This window comes from Neofelis nebulosa, chromosome 10, assembly GCF_028018385.1.
Source record: "Neofelis nebulosa isolate mNeoNeb1 chromosome 10, mNeoNeb1.pri, whole genome shotgun sequence".
NCBI lineage: Eukaryota > Metazoa > Chordata > Mammalia > Carnivora > Felidae > Neofelis > Neofelis nebulosa.
The window spans coordinates 83,188,930-83,210,919 of record NC_080791.1 but is presented as its reverse complement, the minus strand read 5'-3'; positions in this window follow the sequence as shown (position 1 = coordinate 83,210,919).

Here is a 21,990-nt window from a genome sequence, read left to right as displayed (position 1 = left end):
TGTTCAAAAAGATTGCTCAGCAGCTTCTGATAAGATTTAAGAAGATGAGGAAAAAAGAAAAAATAGGACTGAATATGGAGTGGCACATTAGCAGAAATTATCTGGAAAGAGTAAGCTCTTCACAAACAGAAAGTCTCTGCAGTGACCTAGTTGAAATGATTTGAAATGTAGTTGGCACTCTAACAATATTATAATCCTAATTTTCTTGTTGTTGTTCCCATCCTCATATCCCCCTCCCACAAAGAGCTTCATAACATTCAGTTAACAAGTGATTATGTAAAATTATAGATTATTTTGGGGACGTCTCTGATAAATCTATGAAGCAGGTCAATTGTATCTTCAGAATCCATTCATGCCTAATGCCTAGAAAGATGCCAGCCCATAATAGGTGCTCACTGAATATTTGCTGAATGAATGAATAAATGATGTTCCTTTCCTTCAAAAGCTCCTCTTATCCTTATAAGATATTCACTATTGTCCCATTTGACTGGAGGGTCACTTTTCTCGCTCCTGATACCAATCATTCATTTATGTATTTAATGAGTACTTAATGTGTGTCAGATGTTACATTACTAGAAACTTCATGATAGAAGCATTATTGTGGCAACTGTTCCTACTAGGTTATTTAGCTGTGTCACCTAGGTTATGATGTGCACTCTACAATGGAAAACATCGATCTTCTTTAAATATAATACATGCCAGCAAGAGGTTCTCCCTACTAAAAGGAACAGACCTCTCCCATGAAAGAAATACAGCAGAGAATGCATTCTGTCAAAAAATATATATACATCCCACAATTACTCACTCCTTGCCCTCCACCCCCACCTCCAAAAATGATTACAGGAGAGAACAGAGACTGCTGTAACCTGGATAGGACTCAACCTAGAGCATGCCTTTGCTATGCAGATGAACCAATCAAGAGCCATGCCTCCTGTTTGGCCCACAGACCACAGGAGGTAATATCCTCTGCCTTACTCATCCCAGGATTAGCTACCTGGCAACTAGGGATGATCCCTGTAGCCCAGAGCCCACTGAAAATTTTCAAACTAGCCAGTACTTGCCCTGGCCTGACTTGCCCATGGAAACCACGATAAAGGCTCTGACCTAAACCTTTGGCTGGCTCCAGTTTTCTGCTTCCTGACCACCCTGGTGTTTCCCCATGTGGCCCTGCCTGGCATGCCATGCCTCCTGTCTCTAGGTCAACTACATTTTATTGACCATCTCATAAAAGAATACAAAGCACAAGTTCTCTACTTCTCTGACTTTATTGCCAACTACTGTCCTCACTTGTACTCTTCTCTCCAGCCTAAATAAACTGCAGGCAATGCCCTCAAAGCACTGTAACCTAATTTATATCCTGATTTCTATACCTTGTCTTAGAATTATTTCCCTACTGCTTCCTCTTTCCCCATCAAACACAACCTAGAATCTAGTGCTTTTCCTTAAAATTCTGCTTAGATATTAGTGTATTTAGAAGACTTTCCTGTAGCACTACCCCAAAATCTGGGTGAGGTATCCATCCTGGGTGGTGCACAATAATCTTCTGTATACATCTCTAATAGTACTTATCATGGAACTATAGTTGCCTGGCTTAATTTTTCTGTTTCCTGCATACATAGGAAATTCCAAGAAGGCAGGAACTGTGTCTTATTCAGTGTCATATCCTCAGCATCTGACATAGGGCTTGGCATAAAATCAGTACCCATTAAGTATCTGTTGACTACATGATAAGTAGTCAGTAATTTGGAAAAAAAATATTATACATGAAAGTTGATAAATATTTTCTTCTAAAGATGGGAGTCAACCTTAGCTGCTGCATCCCCCAGAGATAAGATCAGGTCTCATTGCAGTAGACAGAAAAAATAAGTAGGAACAGATGATGCAGCATATGCAGCTCCTTGCTCTTTTTCTGCAGCAAGAATTCGCTTTCACTTTCAGGTAGGCCCAGGCTGCTGTGCAGTCTATTCCATGGCCTCCTCCGGGAGCCCAGAGAGAAGACAACTTGGCACAGAGTGAATGAACTGCATTCTGATGAATTAGGGGGGATTTTCCATCTCATTGTCAGTCTAGCCACACTGCCAAGTGCCCAAATTTGTTGGGTGATTGGGAGGAATAAGAAAAACTAACAGACCAGCCCTAGCCAGTGATACATTGTAGCTTCCAGGAAAGAGAGAGCAGCAGACTTCCCCTGACCACAAGGAAGTCGGTGGGGTGGGAGGAAAGGGTTCTTTAGAGAGCTAATCTCCTATCTGGGTAACACAAGCCTTTCCATATAAGTCTGTTCAAAGGGTGACCTTTGCTGAGAGCCTACCCTAAGCCCACTGCCTCCATTAAACCTTTCCTAACTCTCCAGCCTATAATAATCTCTCTGTCAGGGCACCTGGGTGGCTCAGTCGGTTAAACATCCAGTTCCATTAAACCTTCCCTAAATCTCCAACCTTTAATAATCTCTCTGGCGGAACACCTGGGTGGCTCAGTTGGTTAAGCACCTGACTTCAGCTCAGGTCATGATCTCACAGTTCATGGGTTCAAGCCCTGTGTTGGAGTACCCTAGAGCCTGCTTCAGATTCTGTGTCTCCCTCTCTCTCTGCCCCTCCCCTGCTTATACTCCCTCTCTATCTTTCTCTGTCTCTCTCAAAAATAAATAAATAAACTTAAAAAAATTAAATAATAATAATAATAATCTCTCTGGCTCTCCTACTAACTACTGTAGCACTAACTGACCATACATCCATTAAATTGGCAGTAAGAACTGGCCACTTTGCCACAAAGAATGCTGGCAGAGTAGTTATATGAGTTTGATTTAACCATTAAAGCGGGTCTGACTTACCTATCCAACTAAACTGAAAGGTCAGGGACCACACTGTGCGCTTCTTTATATGTCCTTTAAATGCTCACAGTGTTGGGAGTTCCGAAGATGGCGGCATAGGAGGACGCTGGGCTCACCGCGCGTCCTGCTGATCACTTAGATTCCACCTACACCTGCCTAAAGAACCCAGAAAACCGCCAGAGGATTAGCAGAACTGAGTCTCCGGAGCCAAGCGCAGACGAGAGGCCCACGGAAGAGGGTAAGAAGGGCGGCGAGGCGGTGCGCGCTCCACGGACTGGCGGGAGGGAGCCGGGGCGGAGGGGCGGCTCGCCGGCCAAGCAGAGCCCCCGAGTCTGGCTGGCAAAAGCGGAGGGGCCTGACGGACTGTGTTCCGACAGCAAGCGCGACTTAGCGTCTGGGAGGTCATAAGTTAACAGCTCTGCTCAGAAAGCGGGAAGGCTGGAGGACAAAGGGAGGGAGAGCTGCTGAGCCCCCGGACGGACGGCAGAGCTCAGCTTGGCGGGGAACAAAGGCGCTCGCCAGCGCCATCTCCCCCGCCCATCCCCCAGCCAAAATCCCAAAGAGAACCAGTTCCTGCCAGGGAACTTGCTCACTCCGGGCAAACACCCAACTCTGTGCTTCTGTGGAGACAAACCTCCGGCAGCGGATCTGACTCCCTCCCGCTGCCACAGGGCCCCACCTGAAGTGGATCACCTAAGGAGAAGCGAGCTAAGCCTGCCCCTCCTGCCCCCGTGCACCTTGCCTACCCACCCCAGCTAATACGCCAGATCCCCAGCACCACAAGCCTGGCAGTGTGCAAGTAGCCCAGATGGGCCATGCCACCCCACAGTGAATCCCGCCCCTAGGAGAGGGGAAGAGAAGGCACACACCAGTCTGACTGTGGCCCCAGCGGTGGGCTGGGGGCAGACATCAGGTCGGACTGCGGCCCTGCCTACCAACTCCAGTTATACACCACAGCACAGGGGAAGTGCCCTGCAGGTCCTCACCACTCCAGGGACTATCCAAAATGACCAAACGGAAGAATTCCCCTCAGAAGAATCTCCAGGAAATAACAACAGCTAATGAACTGATCAAAAAGGATTTAAATAATATAACAGAAAGTGAATTTAGAATAATAGTCATAAAATTAATCGCTGGGCTTGAAAACAGTATACAGGACAGCAGAGAATCTCTTGCCACAGAGATCAAGGGACTAAGGAACAGTCACGAAGAGCTGAAAAATGCTTTAAACGAAATGCAAAACAAAATGGAAACCACGACGGCTCGGATTGAAGAGGCAGAGGAGAGAATAGGTGAACTAGAAGATAAAGTTATGGAGAAAGAGGAAGCTGAAAGAAAGAGAGATTAAAAAATCCAGGAGTATGAGGGGAAAATTAGAGAACTAAGTGATACACTAAAAAGAAATAATATACGCATAATTGGTATCCCAGAGGAGGAAGAGAGAGGGAAAGGTGCTGAAGGGGTACTTGAAGAAATAATAGCTGAGAACTTCCCTGAACTGGGGAAGGAAAAGGCATTGAAATCCAAGAGGCACAGAGAACTCCCTTCAGACGTAACTTGAATCGATCTTCTGCACGACATATCATAGTGAAACTGGCAAAATACAAGGATAAAGAGAAAATTCGGAAAGCAGCAAGGGATAAATGTACCCTCACATATAAAGGGAGACCTATAAGACTCGTGACTGATCTCTCCTTTGAAACTTGGCAGGCCAGAAAGGCTTGGCACGATATCTTCAGTGTGCTAAACAGAAAAAATATGCAGCCGAGAATCCTTTATCCAGCAAGTCTGTCATTTAGAATAGAAGGAGAGATAAAGGTCTTCCCAAACAAACAAAAACTGAAGGAATTAGTCACCATGAAACCAGCCCTACAAGAGATCCTAAGGGGGATCCTGTGAGACAAAGTACCAGAGACATCACTACAAGCATAAAACATACAGACATCACAATGACTCTAAACCCGTATCTTTCTATAATAACACTGAATGTAAATGGATTAAATGCGCCAACCAAAAGACATAGGCTATCAGAATGGATAAAAAAACAAGACCCATCTATTTGCTGTCTACAAGAGACTCATTTGAGATCTGAGGACACCTTTAGATTGAGAGTGAGGGGATGGAGAACTATTTATCATGCTACTGGAAGCCAAAAGAAAGCTGGAGTAGCCATACTTATATCAGACAAACTAGACTTTAAATTAAAGGCTGTAACAAGAGATGAAGAAGGGCATTATATAATAATTACAGGGTCTATCCATCAGGAAGAGCTAACAATTATAAATGTCTATGTGCCAAATACCGGAGCCCCCAGATATATAAAACAATTACTCATAAACATAAGCAACCTTATTGATAAGAATGTGGTCATTGCAGGGGACTTTAACACCCCACTTACAGAAATGGATAGATCATCTAGACACACAGTCAATAAAGAAACAAGGGCCCTAAATGATACATTGGATCAGATGGACTTGACAGATATATTTAGAACTCTGCATCCCAAAGCAACAGAATATACTTTCTTCTCGAGTGCACATGGAACATTCTCCAAGATAGATCATATACTGGGTCACAAAACAGCCCTTCATAAGTTTACAAGAATTGAAATTATACCATGCATACTTTCAGACCACAATGCTATGAAGCTTGAAATCAACCACAGGAAAAAGTCTGGAAAACCTCCAAAAGCATGGAGGTTAAAGAACACCCTACTAACGAATGAGTGGGTCAACCAGGCAATTAGAGAAGAAATTTAAAAATATATGGAAACAAACGAAAATGAAAATACAACAATCCAAACGCTTTGGGACGCAGTGAAGGCAGTCCTGAGAGGAAAATACATTGCAATCCAGGCCTATCTCAAGAAACAAGAAAAATCCCAAATACAAAATCTAACAGCACACCTAAAGGAAATAGAAGCAGAACAGCAAAGGCAGCCTAAACCCAGCAGAAGAAGAGAAATCATAAAGATCAGAGCAGAAATAAACAATATAGAATCTAAAAAAACCTGTAGAGCAGATCAACGAAACCAAGAGTTGGTTTTTTGAAAAAATAAACAAAATTGACAAACCTCTAGCCAGGCTTCTCAAAAAGAAAAGGGAGATGACCCAAATAGATAAAATCATAAATGAAAATGGAATTATTACAACCAATCCCTCAGAGATACAAACAATTATCAGGGAATACTATGAAAAATTATATGCCAACAAATTGGACAACCTGGAAGAAATGGACAAATTCCTAAACACCCACACTCTTCCAAAACTCAATCAGGAGGAAATAGAAAGCTTGAACAGACCCATAACCAGCAAAGAAATTGAATCGGTTATCAAAAATCTCCCAACAAATAAGAGTCCAGGACCAGATGGCTTCCCAGGGGAGTTCTACCAGACTTTTAAAGCAGAGATAATACCTATCCTTCTCAAGCCATTCCAAGAAATAGAAAGGGAAGGAAAACTTCCAGACTCATTCTATGAAGCCAGTATTACTTTGATTCCTAAACCAGACAGAGACCCAGTAAAAAAAGAGAACTACAGGCCAATATCTCTGATGAATATGGATGCAAAAATTCTCAATAAGATACTAGCAAATCGAATTCAACAGCATATAAAAAGAATTATTCACCATGATCAAGTGGGATTCATTCCTGGGATGCAGGGCTGGTTCAACATTCGCAAATCAATTAACGTGATACATCACATTAACAAAAAAAAAGAGAAGAACCATATGATCCTGTCAATCGATGCAGAAAAGGCCTTTGACAAAATCCAGCACCCTTTCTTAATAAAAAACCCTTGAGAAAGTCGGGATAGAAGGAACATACTTAAACATCATAAAAGCCATTTATGAAAAGCCCACAGCTAACATCATCCTCAACGGGGAAAAAACTGATAGCTTTTTCCTTGAGATCAGGAACATGACAGGGATGCCCACTCTTACCGCTATTGTTTAATATAGTGCTGGAAGTTCTAGCATCAGCAATCAGACAACAAAAGGAAATCAAAGGCATCAAAATTGGCAAAGATGAAGTCAAGCTTTCGCTTTTTGCAGATGACATGATATTATACATGGAAAATCTGATAGACTCCACCAAAAGTCTGCTAGAACTGATACATGAATTCAGCAAAGTTGCCGGATACAAAATCAATGTACAGAAATCAGTTGCATTCTTATACACTAACAATGAAGCAACAGAAAGACAAATAAAGAAACTGATCCCATTCACAATTGCACCAAGAAGCATAAAATACCTAGGAATAAATCTAACCAAAGATGTACAAGATCTGTATGCTGAAAACTATAGAAAGCTTATGCAGGTAATTGAAGAAGATATAAAGAAATGGAAAGACATTCCCTGCTCATGGATTGGAAGAATAAATATTGTCAAAATGTCAATACTACCCAAAGCTATCTACACATTCAATGCAATCCCAATCAAAATTGCACCAGCATTCTTCTCGAAACTAGAACAAGCAATCCTAAAATTCATATGGAACCACAAAAGGCCCCGAATAGCCAAAGTAATTTTGAAGAAGAAGACCAAAGCAGGAGGCATCACAATCCCAGACTTTAGCCTCTACTACAAAGCTGTCATCATCAAGACAGCATGGTATTGGCATAAAAACAGACACATAGACCAATGGAATAGAATAGAAACCCCAGAACTAGACCCACAAACGTATGGCCAACTCATCTTTGACAAAGCAGGAAAGAACATCCAATGGAAAAAAGACAGTCTCTTTAACAAATGGTGCTGGGAGAACTGGACAGCAACATGCAGAAGGTTGTAACTAGACCACTTTCTCACACCATTCACAAAAATAAACTCAAAATGGATAAAGGACCTGAATGTGAGACAGGAAACCATCAAAACCTTAGAGGAGAAAGCAGGAAAAGACCTCTCTGACCTCAGCCGTAGCAATCTCTTACTCGGCACATCCCCAAAGGCAAGGGAATTAAAAGCAAAAGTGAATTACTGGGACCTTATGAAGATAAAAAGCTTCTGCACAGCAAAGGAAACAACCAACAAAACTAAAAGGCAACCAACGGAATGGGAAAAGATATTTGCAAATGACACATCGGACAAAGGGCTAGTATCCAAAATCTATAAAGAGCTCATCAAACTCCACACCCGAAAAACAAATAACCCAGTGAAGAAATGGGCAGAAAACATGAATAGACACTTCTCTAAAGAAGACATCCGGATGGCCAACAGGCACATGAAAAGATGTTCAACGTCGCTCCTTATCAGGGAAATACAAATCAAAACCACACTCAGATACCACCTCACGCCAGTCAGAGTGGCCAAAATGAAGAAATTAGGAGACTATAGATGCTGGAGAGGATGTGGAGAAACAGGAACCCTCTTGCACTGTTGGTGGGAATGCAAATTGGTGCAGCCGCTCTGGAAAGCAGTGTGGCGGTTCCCCAGAAAATTAAAAATAGACCTACCCTATGACCCAGCAATAGCACTGCTAGGAATTTATCCAAGGGATACAGGAGTACTGATGCATAGGGGCACTTGTACCCCAATGTTTATAGCAGCACTCTCAACAATAGCCAAATTATGGAAAGAGCCTAAGTGTCCATCAACTGATGAATGGATAAAGAAATTGTGGTTTATATACACAATGGAATACTACGTGGCAATGAGAAAAAATGAAATATGGCCTTTTGTAGCAACGTGGATGGAACTGGAGAGTGTGATGCTAAGTGAAATACGCCATACAGAGAAAGACAGATACCATATGGTTTCACTCTTATGTGGATCCTGAGAAACGTAACAGAAACCCATGGGGGAGGGGAAGGAAAAAAAAAAAAAAAGAGGTTAGAGTGGGAGAGAGCCAAAGCATAAGAGACTGTAAAAAACTGAGAACAAACTGAGGGTTGATGGGGGGCGGGAGGGAGGGCAGGGTGGGTGATGGGTATTGAGGAGGGCACCTTTTGGGATGAGCACTGGGTGTTGTATGGAAACCAATTTGACAGTAAATTTCATATATTAAAAAATAAAAAAAAATTAAAAAAAATACTCACAGTGTTAAGCATAGTGCTAAGTTTGTGATTAAAATATCAAGAATCAAGTCTGATTTATTCATTCATGGAAAGGCTCACTATAGAAGAATCTACCAAATGGACACAGGAAAGGCTTTCTACAGGAATCAGCTTCCCCTGACCCAAAACACCAGAGTATCAGTGACAGATCTTCAGTTTACCCTCAGCCAAATGACATCCGATAGACTAGATCAGGTGCTGGAAAATATGAGCTTCTCCATGGATCCTATATCATATGCTATCTATGTCCTCTTATGTTGACAATTTGTTCATAATCTGCAATGCTATCCCCAGAGCTCCTGGGGTTAGAGTTAGGTACCATTGCTACTAGTCTCTATGGGTTTGAATGGGATCGAGGTGTAGGTTTCTTAAGTCACAGTGAGATGCCTGTTGGTCCAGAGAATGAAATTGGACTCTATTCATTTGGCAGATGCAAGTGGGCCCCACCTTGCTATGACATAGGAAACAACCTATAATATTTAAGGTTCCTTCCATATTCAAAGAAAGACGTTATAAGACCTTAGAGCTTCAAGGACAATCAAAATATACATCTCCACTCTCAGAGACATTTTAGTCTAGAACTTGTGACTTAGCAAAGGCTGAGTTGACCAGACAATTGCAGTTCAGAAAAGGAAGCAAGCGCATCAAAAGGAAAGAGACTTGAGTTGACCCCCAGTAGATGCATGGAGTTTAGTTAGTGAAAGAGGTCAGTTAGTTAGTGTGAGGTCATTCCAGGACAAGAAAACTCAGAAAATCAAGGTGTAAAAGCAGAAATGTGCTAGACTCTTCAAAACATAGTGTGAAAATCAATTATTTGCAAAACAGATATGTAAATGGGTGGTTATTCATGTAACAAAAATTCACCATAGGAGTCTCTTTAACAAAATTCAAACCTACTACTTCAGTGGTTTCAGGGAGTTGTTAGAAATTTACACTTCATCTTTTAAGTTTTTCAGTATGCTTGTGAGATATGGCATTCAGTGCTGAGTGCCAGAATAGTGCTTCCTGAACTTTAATACATCTATGAGTCATCTAGGGGTCATGTTGACATGTAAACTCTTATATTTCTAACTACATATCCTAGATGATATGGATGCTGCTGGTCCATGGATCAAACTTCAAATAGAGAAGTACTAGAACACCTTTCACTTTGTCAAAGCAGCTTCTGTTTATCATTACACATTTCTCACTGAACAAACTAAGTGATTGAATCTTTGGGAGAAAAGACTAGATCTTATAAACTGTGTACAATGATAACTAATCAACTTTTCAAAAAAATTATGTATAATAATAATTATATAATCAATGTTTTTGATCACTGCTTACCATCAAATATAGAGTTCAACCAGAATGATAGTGAAGGAGGGGCACCTGGGTGGCTCAGTCGGTTAAGCATCTGACTTCAGCTCAGGTCATGATCTCACGGTCTGTGAGTTCAAGCCCTGCATTGGGCTCTGTGCTGATAGCTCAGAGTCTGGAGCCTGCTTCAGAAGCAGGGGAGCCTGCTTCTCCTTCTCTCTCTTCCTCTCCCCAACTCACACTCTCTCTCTCAAAAATAAATAAAATTTAATTTTTTTTAAAAAAAAGAACAATAGGGAAGGATTTTTATGGCCTATTAAAGGGGTCAGCAAACTATCACCCATGGGCCAAATCTAGATTGTGGTCTATGAGTAGTTTTGTTGGAGCACAGCCACATCCATACGTTTATACATTGTCCTCTGGCTTTTTTTATTCTACAAATTCATACAGAGTTAATTACTTGATACAGGGACCATTTGGCCCTCCAGCTGTAAAGTATTTACTATCTGTTCCTTTACAAAAATGTTTGCTGACCCCTGGCCTATAAGATTGAAGACATGATATCTGAGTATCTCACTGAATCTGAGCTTGGGCACCTAAGATACTCTTTAAGCTTTCTGCTCTGAAATACAAATGTCCTTCCAAGGACACAGCTTTGAAGGAATAAAAAGTCCTCCCAAATTCTCTTGACTTATCCTTCCTAAGAGGGAATGGAATTGATCAGGAAACGTCCACGTTATGTGGCAAATGAGGGAGATCTTGGAAGGTCTGAAGCAAGAGGGCTTACGTGAAACTCAGCAAAAATTCAAAAAACACACTAAATCCTTGGTAGTGGTACAACCCTGTTCATGACTGTCATGCTATTTCAGGTATGTGGTCGCTCTCACCTAGCCCAGAATCCAGACCAGACCTTGGGATCTGGCCCACCTCACTTGATAAAAAGCCAATCCTGAGAATCTTTGTTTCAGATTAGATAGTGTCTCTTTTAGATTTGGCATGGAATTATGAGAACTTCAAAAATATAGGAAGCAAGCCCCTACCTAACTGCCTGGGAATTTGAACTGTCCTAGAAAAGAGGTATTTGTCTGTACTAGCCTGAGACATTGGCCTAGATTGGTGGAAAGTGGAGATCAAAAGAAAATTAGGAAGGATGCATGTGAAGGAGGGATGGGGGCAAAAGTAAGGTTTCCCTAAAAGTTTAGTACAAGGAGAAGTAAAGGCCTCCTGAGAGTTGAACCATAAAATAAACAGAAAATGAAGCAGAGTAAAAATATGAGAGGTCACATTAAAGATTCAGGAGAGCTCTCCTAGGCTTGGAAGACTTGACACTAACCCACATGAAATTATCAGCACTTTGTATCTGGCAACAGATGGACTGCTCAGTAATAGAAGCAGGGAGAGGAAAAGGTGTGAAGGGTGGTTAATACTGGCGGCACCCATCTTTGCCCATACCAGAGAAGGGGGTGCATAAGACAAGGGGTTTAGTGCATCTTTTGGGGAGATTTCTACTTACTTTCTTTCTTCCTTCCCCTCCCTCCTTCCCTTCTTTCTCCCTTCATCTCTTTCTCTTTCTTTCACCCCTCTCCTTTCCTCCCTCTCTATCCCCTTCCCTTTCTCTTTTCCACAAACATATATGAACTATCTATTTTGCATCAGGCCCTATGCTATAAAGCCTGGGAATACAATGTTGAAAAAAATTTGACAGCCTGCCCTCAGGAAGTTTCAACATCTAGTCATAGAAGCAGGCATTAATAAAGTGATAGTTCATATAAATATATGATTTCCATAAGTAATACTTGTGATAAATGTTATAAAGCAATAGACAAAACATAATCCTACCTCAGGGCCTTTGCACTTGCCATTCCTCCCATCTGGAACCATTTTCACCTAGATATCCTTAAAGCTTTCTCCTCTCTGCTCACACTTCTTTCTATCAGTGAGACTTCCCTAATAACTCTGTATATAAAACAGCAACTTCCCCTCCCCCCTCCTCCACCTCCTTTATACATTATACTTCTTATGTTTTCTCCATAATACTCATCAGGTTCAAGTATTTTATATACTTTTAAGAAAATATCCAGGTATTATTTATACATACATACACACACACACACACACACACACACACACACACATTTTACATATATATTTATGGATGGGTTTGTGTACATACATGATTGCTCCATGTGTAAAATGCTATACAGTATTTTCTTTCAGTTGCTGTTCCCTATTGTATGTCTGTCTTCATAGAAGGCTAGAATGTGAGCCCCATTTGGGGGCCTTTTGTTCACTGCTCTTGCTATATTCCCAGTACCCACAGTAGGCACTTACTAAAAAAAAATTACTAAAAGAATGAATAAAACTATAAATGATCTGAGAGCATGCATCACACACATTTTTTAAACAGTGGTAGGAGTTAACAAGGCTAAGAGAAAGAAAAAACATGCAGGAAGAGAAGAGCAAGAGAGAAGTCCTCGGAGAATGAAAGCAAGCCCAGAAGCTAGAGTGAAGAGCTGGTAAAATCATGTTGGACTTTATGAAATAAGTTACTTTTTTCCCTTTGATTCCAAGAGCAATTCAAAACCACTGAAGGTTTTAGGTCAAGAGACGATATGTTCAGATTTGCATTTTTTAAATGTCGTGCTGGCTACCCATTAGATAGTGGATCGGAGTTATCACCAAGGTGTCATAAAGCATTTGAATCATGCAGTAAACTGCACTTTTTCTGACCCATGCTCACCAAATTCTTTTCTGATTAGAATTCGGCTTTCTAGAATTTAACAAAGAGACTATGATAGGAATTTTCTAATGTACATGAGAGATATATGTGTCAATATGAATAAATGGATATTCTGTGTTATCTGTCAGTCTCTTTGAGCTGTTTCTATGAGACCCTCCAGAGAGGAAGATCCTGCTTCCTAAAGCTGACAAACCAGGGTTCGAAGGCAATAAAGCTGGGGTTGGGGGTCAGACCTGGGACATCAGTCACTTGGCCACATTGAATGTTCATCTTGCAGCCCCTTGGAGGCCCACCAGCAGGCCTGTCTTGATAAATCCCCAACCTCCAACCCTGTCCTCCACTCAAATCTTTGGACTTCCAAGCGGAAAAATCACTGTTTAACTCTGAACCAGGCTTCTGAGGGCTTACATGAAACTCCGGGCCAGTATAAAACTCAGCTTATCTGGAGGCTGCTCTTGAAGAATGAGGAGTCCTTTGAAGAAAATGTTAGTGGTTCAACAACCCTTGATATTCTTTGGGGAACTCCCAATGAGCACCTATAAATATCATTATTTTGGGGTGATGGAAAAGGTAAAAAATGGGACATTTATGTGAAAGAAAATTAAACTAGTCACTTTGAGGCTCTTCAGGGCTTATTTGGAAAGACATTTGTATGCTGAAAATGTGAAACCCAGACAATGAACTAACCACATGGAAGCACTGAAAGAGCCTCCTGAACAACAAAGTACGAATGAAAGTTCTGAAAAGCAAACAACTTATTCTCTTAAGGCAGCTCCATCCCACCAGGTTCTTCCTGCCTGAGCATCTAAAGACAACAGCCACTGTATTGTCTCCTAGATGTTCCAACACCAAATATGGCCAAAGTTTTCCCAGTCAGCAGGACAACTACATGGTCTGACACACCAAAGTGATCAAAACAACATGTAGTGAATTCTTTTCACATGGCATCCATGACACGTATGTCTGTATGGTTTTGTTTGTTTACCTTCTAGTTAGTAAAGAGAAAGCTTTCCTTCCAAGACTGGGTATTAAAAGGCATTAATTCTATCCCCAGCTTTGCTACTGGCTGGTTATGAAACCTTTAAAAAGATCTAAGCTATAGTATGTGATATTCATTTGTTTATTCATTCACAGCCTTTGATTCTTTAATGTCAGACCCCATGCTATGTTCTTAGGAAATAAAGACGAGTAAGAGAAATCCTTCCCCTCAAGTTGTTCCAAGTTCCTTTGATGCTTTGAGGAGATGGGCAAGGAAAGCAAGTGTAACAATAGCAGCACAATAAGCTCTATACCAGAAATATGTACCGGGTATTAAGTGGGCTTAGAAGCCAATGCATCTCTGCTCATGGGAAGCTGGGAACACATCCAAGATGAAGGTGCAGCTGAACAAAGATTTGAAAGAAGAGTTGAAACTCACCAGGGCAGTTGGGTGGACCTTAGGGAATAGAGGATATTCCAGGCAAAAGGTGCAGCATGGGCCATAGTATTAGGGCAATAAACCAAGTGTTTTATTGAGAGAAGCTGTAAATCTTCAAGAGAACAAAGGATATGATGAGTTGTGCATGGTAACAATGAACACAAGGTAGAGGGTAGAATGCTGTATCTTGTTTCTGGGCCTCTGACTATATCCCCTTGGTATTCATTATGCTTACACATACTGACTACTCTTTCTGCCAGTTCCTGGGTGCTTTCTCTAGTCGTAGGAACATGCCCTGTTCATACATAAGGTGGACTAAACTATTGAGGTGTTAAAGCCTCCAGGAGCAACCATGCACCAATGACGGATGGTAGCTTGGTGATAGATGCCTCTGATATAGACTCTGTGGTCTTCAGTGTGCTCATAAGCACATGTATTATTCCCTCCCTTCCCTGTTTCACTTCCCCTCTTGTCTAACATTGTTTCCTAGGATCACTTCCCAAATAAATATATTACCTGCACTGAAGTGTTTGTCTTACTCCGGGTTTCCCCCAAAGATTGCAGTGCAAGTAAGACAAAGTAAGACAAAGGTTTCAGTGCAAGTAATTTGTTTGGTGATACCCACAGCATATGTAGCATCACAATTACTGAAATGTTTACCTCCTGAGGGTTGGGATGGAATATGGATGGAACACTTATGCAATAGCTCTAGTATTTTAAAAACATGGAGGAAATATTAATTACAATGATGGTGAAATTGGTTGGCTTGTTTTATAGGCAAATTTCAGAGAGCTTGAAAGAACAAATGACACATCATTAGCCAACTATCAACTCAAGGAATGATAAGGGATTCCAACTCAGGGATGTCTCCATGGCAGCATTTAAAGAGATTTAATTTCTTGCAGCCAGAAGGCAGACTGCACTGAAGATCAGGCCCAAGGTTTGATTGTAAGAATGACAGAGTTACAAAGGAGGCTGTTCACACCTCTGGCAGGTTCCCTATGTGGGAAAGAGGAGTGAGGGAGGCGTAAGACCCTGAGGACAGAAATGAGGGTACTTGGGTGGATCTGCTTGAGAAAATTTAAACCTCAGCCCCCCTCAGCCCTCTGGGCTGGCAGAAGAAGCCACTTTTCCATGGATAGAGAAGAACCTGGAAATGCTTCCATTGTCTGGAAACCATTCAATAAGGCAAACTCATCAGAAGATGATATTCTCCTCAAAATCTGTCCTCTCCCCTAATTACTTTGAGAAGAGTGACAAATGTATTTCACTAATGAAAAGATTTACTTAGATTATTTTTTAGCATATTTATGACTCTTACTGGGTATGATTAAAAAATTTATTTTTTGAGTATTCTGTATAAACTCACTGGATATTAAAATAGATTGTATTATAAGATTTATAACCTGTTTTTTATATACTTGATGAAGGGGAAAAGGGGATAAAGATAAACACAGCCTTAATGAGTTTATTTTTCAAATAACATAGTGCAATAATGTCAAAATATATAGCACATTTTGACCATTACAGAAAATTCTATCAGACCACACTGGTGATAGATAGATAGATAGATAGATAGATAGATAGATAGATAGATAGAATATATAGGATGAAGTCTCAGCATGGCCCAAGCAGGGACTTACTGAAATGGGAAGCAACATCAAAATGGCAAAATTACAATCACTTGGGATTTCAGATGATTACTAACAGACAATGAATGTTCCAGAGTCAAGATAGATGGGTGGCCAACAAGGATACTGTTTGACTTAACAAACAAATAAATAGTAAAAATGTAACTCTCAAAAATCAATAACAACTTTCAAAATATATCAACAGAAAAATGAGCAAAATATTTGGGTAGATGCTTTGCCCAAGAAGATATATTAATGGCAAGTAAACACATGACAAGATGGTCAATATCACAGTCATTAGGAAATGCAAATTAAACCACAATGAAATAGCACTACACACCTACTAAAATAGCTAAAGCTAAAAAGACCGACCACACCAAGTATTGAAGAGAATGCAAAGGAACTGGGGACTCTCATGGTACAGCCACTTGGGAAAATAATTGGCCTTTACTTAGTGATTTAAATATATACCTATCGTGTCATGCAACCATACATTCCTAGGTGCTTACCTAGAAGAAAAGAAAGAAACATTTTTAGAGATGTTTCATCTGTGAGGGACAAAAACTAGAAACCTAAATATCCATCAACATGTGAATAAACCATGATATATCATAATAATGGAATATTACTTTGAAGTGAAGAGTGAACTATACATGCACACAACAACATAGATGAATTTCAAACTAAGAACAGTAAGTAATGGAAACGAGGCTATGTCCCTTCCCAAGAGCAGGCTTGCTTTTTCTTGTTATAAAAGCATTAAATTCCTCAATCTCAGTGATCCTCAACTGTATTAGAAACCCACTGTGTGTAGGTTCCCCCACATTATTCCCATGGGATTTGAGCAGTAACAGCATTATAAATAGAGACTTTGCATGGACCAAACAGCACAGTGTCCCATTCACCAAGGCTGATATAGTTATACCCACTGCTAAATATTCAACCTATCAGCATTAGATACCAATACTGAGCCCCTGATGTAGTACTGTCTCTTAAGCAAATCAACCAATTATTTGTTGGTAAGCTGACTATATATCAGACTCCACTCTAAGAAGGGTAGTAATTAAGCCTAACTGAGGCTGATAAATATTCTGGGTATATATTTTCCTTTCCTCCCTGTAGTATCTTGGCCAACATTACTATTGGGTGGCTCACAGAATGTTTAATTCAATGACTATCACTTCAGATAAAAGACTCAGTAAGACAAAAAAAGAAAAAAGTAAAACTGGGCACATGATGATGAGATCAATTTTTCCTACCATATACTACATCATCTAGAAGCTTCTGGTCTGATAGAATGTTGGAATAGCTTCTAAAGTTACAGCTAATGCACCAGCTTGGGGATGAACCCTGTAAAATTGAGGTGTTATTCTTTAAATTTTTTAATGCTTATTTACTTTTGAGAGTGAGAGAGAGACAGAGTGTGAGTGGTGGGGAGGGGCAGAGAGAGAGGGAGACACAGATCTGAAGCAGGGTCCAGGCTCTGAGCTGTCAGCACAGAGATGAACATGGGACTCAAACCTGTGAACGATGAGATCATGACCTAAGCCAAAGGCTGCTCAACTGACTGACCCACCCAGGTGCCCCTGTGGTGTTATTCTTTAAGATGCAGTACTTACTTGTAACCAAGAGCTACTCTGTGATGCTGTGTTTCTAACAGGTAGAATACAAGAATCTGGGAATTCAGGAGTGGGAATAAGGGCCTAGAAATAATTTCTTCCAGTGACCCACTAAGTGAATTTGTGCTTCCCATTTCCATAATTTTAGGTTCTACTGGTTTCCAGATTGGAGAGATACTTCAACCAATAAACACAGTAAAATCCTTTGAACTCTGAAACTATTCCTGCTATCTGATCAAAATGGCTCTTTATTGGCAGGAACAATTGACAGTTTCTATATTGTCAGCAGTAATTAACCCTAGTTATCATGAGAAGATAAAACTACTACTACATAATTGGGATAGTAAAGAGTATGCATGGAACTCAGCAGATTCACTGGGGCTTCTTATTTCCAAATGGTTGATAAACATGGAACCATTAATTTCAGTAACCACATACTGACAAGTGTCCAGTAATAAGGAACTTGAACCCTTCAGGGATGAAGATCTGGGTCACTCTATAAGATGGGCAACCTAGACAAGCAGATTGTTGGCTGAGGGTGAGATGATTCTAGATGGATGGTAGAAGAAGGAGGATAATAAATATCAGTAGTATTTTAAGGCCATCTGTATCCATGGGGACTGTATCTTAGGCTATTAATCCTCTTTTCATTTTGTTAAGAAATTGTGACCATCCACCACATTAAAAAATCAGTAAGAGAACAGAATAAACTTAGTAGAGGACACTAGTCAATCTCACAGGGGAAAAGAGTGGTCTGTAGTAGATGCTGTTCATCCCTACCCACATACCACTACATTTATTGTTTCTAGAGATGCCAATAGCGTTTTTCTACAAGCTTCTGTGATTTTGCCTGAGGGCTTTCTGTCAATGTATTAGCATGCCTGACCCACACATAGGTTAAGATTGAATTGTTGGAAAGTAAACCCCCAACCACAGAAGTACACTTTAACAAAAATGGACAGAAAAATATCTCAGCTTCCTGGCCCTTCAAATATAACAAATCTGAAGCAACTTCAGCTGGCCCCTCTGAGGCCCCCTGCAAGATCAAGCACCAATTGTCCACAGCAGTAAACTTTTTATTAATCAACCTTATATTCTCTTCCTTTCCCTCCTTGTCTTACTTCACACTAGGTGAGGAATGTGAAAGGCTGTATGGAGGATGTGAAACTGGATGATTTCTATATTCACTTCTACTGTGAAGCTTGTAGTTTGAAGGCTAAGTTCAAGACTTTTCAGGACTTTTCCCTTCATGAGCTCCATACAAATTGAGCACATCTTAGTTCTCCTATACTGGCAGTATGGATTACTTTAACACAGATGTATTTTGCTTTCCTGTTGTGTTATGAATGCCTCTCTGGTCTCTCCAACTAGACACCTCCTCAAGCCATATCATCTAAAGTAGTGAGTTTGCAAGTATTTTGTGCTCAAAGTAATAATAATAACTTCACTCAAGTACTCACAACAATCCCATGAAGTAGGTTCTATTTTTATTGCTCCTATTCTGTATGATTGTGAGCTAAGAAAGCCATTTCCCCAAGGGCACTCACCTAGTAAGTGGAAGGGTCAGGCTTTGAACTCAGGCACTCTGTCTTCTTAACCATTATCCTTTACTGCCTCTCAAGGACTATTTTTAATCATGTTTTTCCTTCATGAAAACCTTATTTTGAAACATTGTCTGTAAAAACTAATTAGCTATGAATTACCTAATTTTATTAGTAATGAACTATTTTCTTTCTTATTTTTTTAATTAATCAAAGGCATATAGAATTTCCAACTATAAAGTTGAGGTAACTAATGTGTTAACTAGACCGTACTCTCTATAAAGGCTACTAGTGGAATGAATGAATGAATGAATGAATGAAAAACCTCACCTTATATAATTTCAGCCAAATTGAAATATATTGATGTTTAAGTTAGCCTGTGCAGCTTGGAGGTAGCTTTGTATTAGGCTATTCTAAAAACAAATGTGAAAAACAAATTTAAGGAACCCCATTGCCACCTTGTGAACTCTCAGTGATCCAGGGATTACAAATAATAACTCCTCGTCTGCTAGGCTTTTTGTTTTATGGTTTCCCGGATGTTGTTGTTTTTATGTTGTGCTTTTAACCTTTTATTGTATTAAAAAACCTCAAGTCTCTTTGCAAAGGACAAAATGGACTCCTCAGTTATATTGCCTATAAAATTCTATAAGACACATTTTCTACGCAAAATACCAGATGATTCTTTTTCCCTTGGTAAACTTAATAACCCCTAGAAAATCCACAACATTTAGTTGTGGATTAGTTGTGGATCTTCCTACCAAAACAACTCATTCAGCACTCAGTCACCCAATAGCAAAATCCATTGATTCATTCCTTAGACCCAGAGCTTATTATTGGTCTCTTAATGTCTCACACTTGAAGATGAACTGACAGTTAAGGATTAGGAGGTGTTTTAGAAAAGCTTTCAACATGGGAGAAAAAATTCCAACAGGAAAACAAATAGAAACAAACAAATTTATACTTAATATCCTCACAATTAAGAGAAGATAGTGAAGATTTGCCTCTATTAAACAAGGAGAGGATGCCATAACAAAGAGGAATAAGTAGAGAAGAATGCACTCGTGGCAATTAAAAGTATCCAAAATAAGACATTCAGTAGGAGGTTTAGGAGAGAGAGTCAAGATAATCTCTCCAAAAGAATAGCTAGAAAATAGAAAAGAAGAGAGAAAAACAAACAAGAAAAGTAGAGGATCACAAGAGGAGGCACAAGATCTACCAATGTGGACACCAGGGAGATTTTGAGAAATGGAGAAGTGATGAATTTATTGGAGAAGGGATATAAGAAAATTTCTCAAAACTGAAAAACATGAATCTCCAGAAAGGAAGAACCACAAAAAAGCTAAATTTTTATTTGCCTTAAGACCGGCAGTTAACATCTAAAATTAACAAACCAAGAAGTAGTAATGTAAGCATGTTATTCAGAATAGCAAAATAAACAGGTATGACAGTTGAAATGACACCCTCCGAGAAGTAGATCTGGAGGTTAGTAAAGGGCGGGCAGAAGTAGGGGGCAAAGCGTTGCTGGTTATATATATACACACATTATATATCTATATACATACACACACATTATATATAGAATAGATATATATAGACATATGAATACATAAGTCAAAATATATGTATCTCATATACATATTTATCCAAAGATATGTGTATATGTATGTACATATATATTCAAAGATATGCTCTTTGGTATCTTAAAATATGCATTAAAATATGTATTACTTTGATTAAAAAATAAAGATACAGTAGAAAGGTATTTCAAAAAAATAGTTCTTTCCACAGCATGTTTTTTTCCCTCTAGGCCTATTGACCTTTTTGTGGCATCTTTTGGGGATGTTTCCATCATGGCATTCCCTTGGAACTGATATGATTAACATAATTTGGGGTATCTTCTTGCTATGATTCTTAAGGAAGTGATCTAAGGACCATGCTTTGGGAACTTGGTCTAGTCCAAAGAATTCCCTGCAACTGCAAACATTACAGCTGAGCTAGGGCTACAGTCAAGCAATTTAAGGCAAAAACAAACAAAAAACAGTTGTGTTGTTTTAACTGGTTTCTTTCTTTATCCCTTATCTTTCCTGAGAACTTTGTAAAAGTAGCTGTGATTATGGGAAATGGCTGGTCATGTGTTCAGGCCTCTGGGTACCACCACCTCTTCGATCCATTCCTTGTAGATATGACTGACAGTGTCCAACACAGCAGTTTTCCCAGTGTTAATTATTTAGGAGTTACCCAAGACATGCTTATGGAAAGGAGGAAAAAAGAGAAAGGAGGAATAAGATGGAAAAAAAAGGGATACAGGAGAAGCAACCAAGTTTTTAACATCTGAGATGATATGAAATTCACAGCAATCCACTAGTTGGAGTTTGGGTGTACATGTAGAAAACAGTCTGATTGCTTTGACTTTGATAAAAGACCCTCAATGTGTAATTATTGAGTATCTAAGTGAGTGTCCAGCACAAGATGTAGAAAAAAAACAAACATAAGCGATGACTAATGCCCACAAGTACTTTAAATCCTCTTCTGGAATTCAAAGCTGACAGATGTGTAACAAATAGCAAGCACTTGCATAGCTACTATACAACTGTCATACGGACAGCAAGTGCAAAAGGAATTGGACGTCAAACAAGCCAGAAATTAATGGAGAAGGAACCTTCAAGAAAGAATTAGATTTGAGTAATAATACATGCATTCAAATACAGGGTGCCTGGGTGGCTCGGTTGAGCGACTGACTTGGGCTCAGGGCACAATCTCGCAGTGCGTGAATTCCATCGAGCCCCACATTGGGCTCGCTGCTGTTGGTGCAGAGCCCACTTTGGATCTTCTGTCCACCTCTCTCTGCCCCTCCCCCAC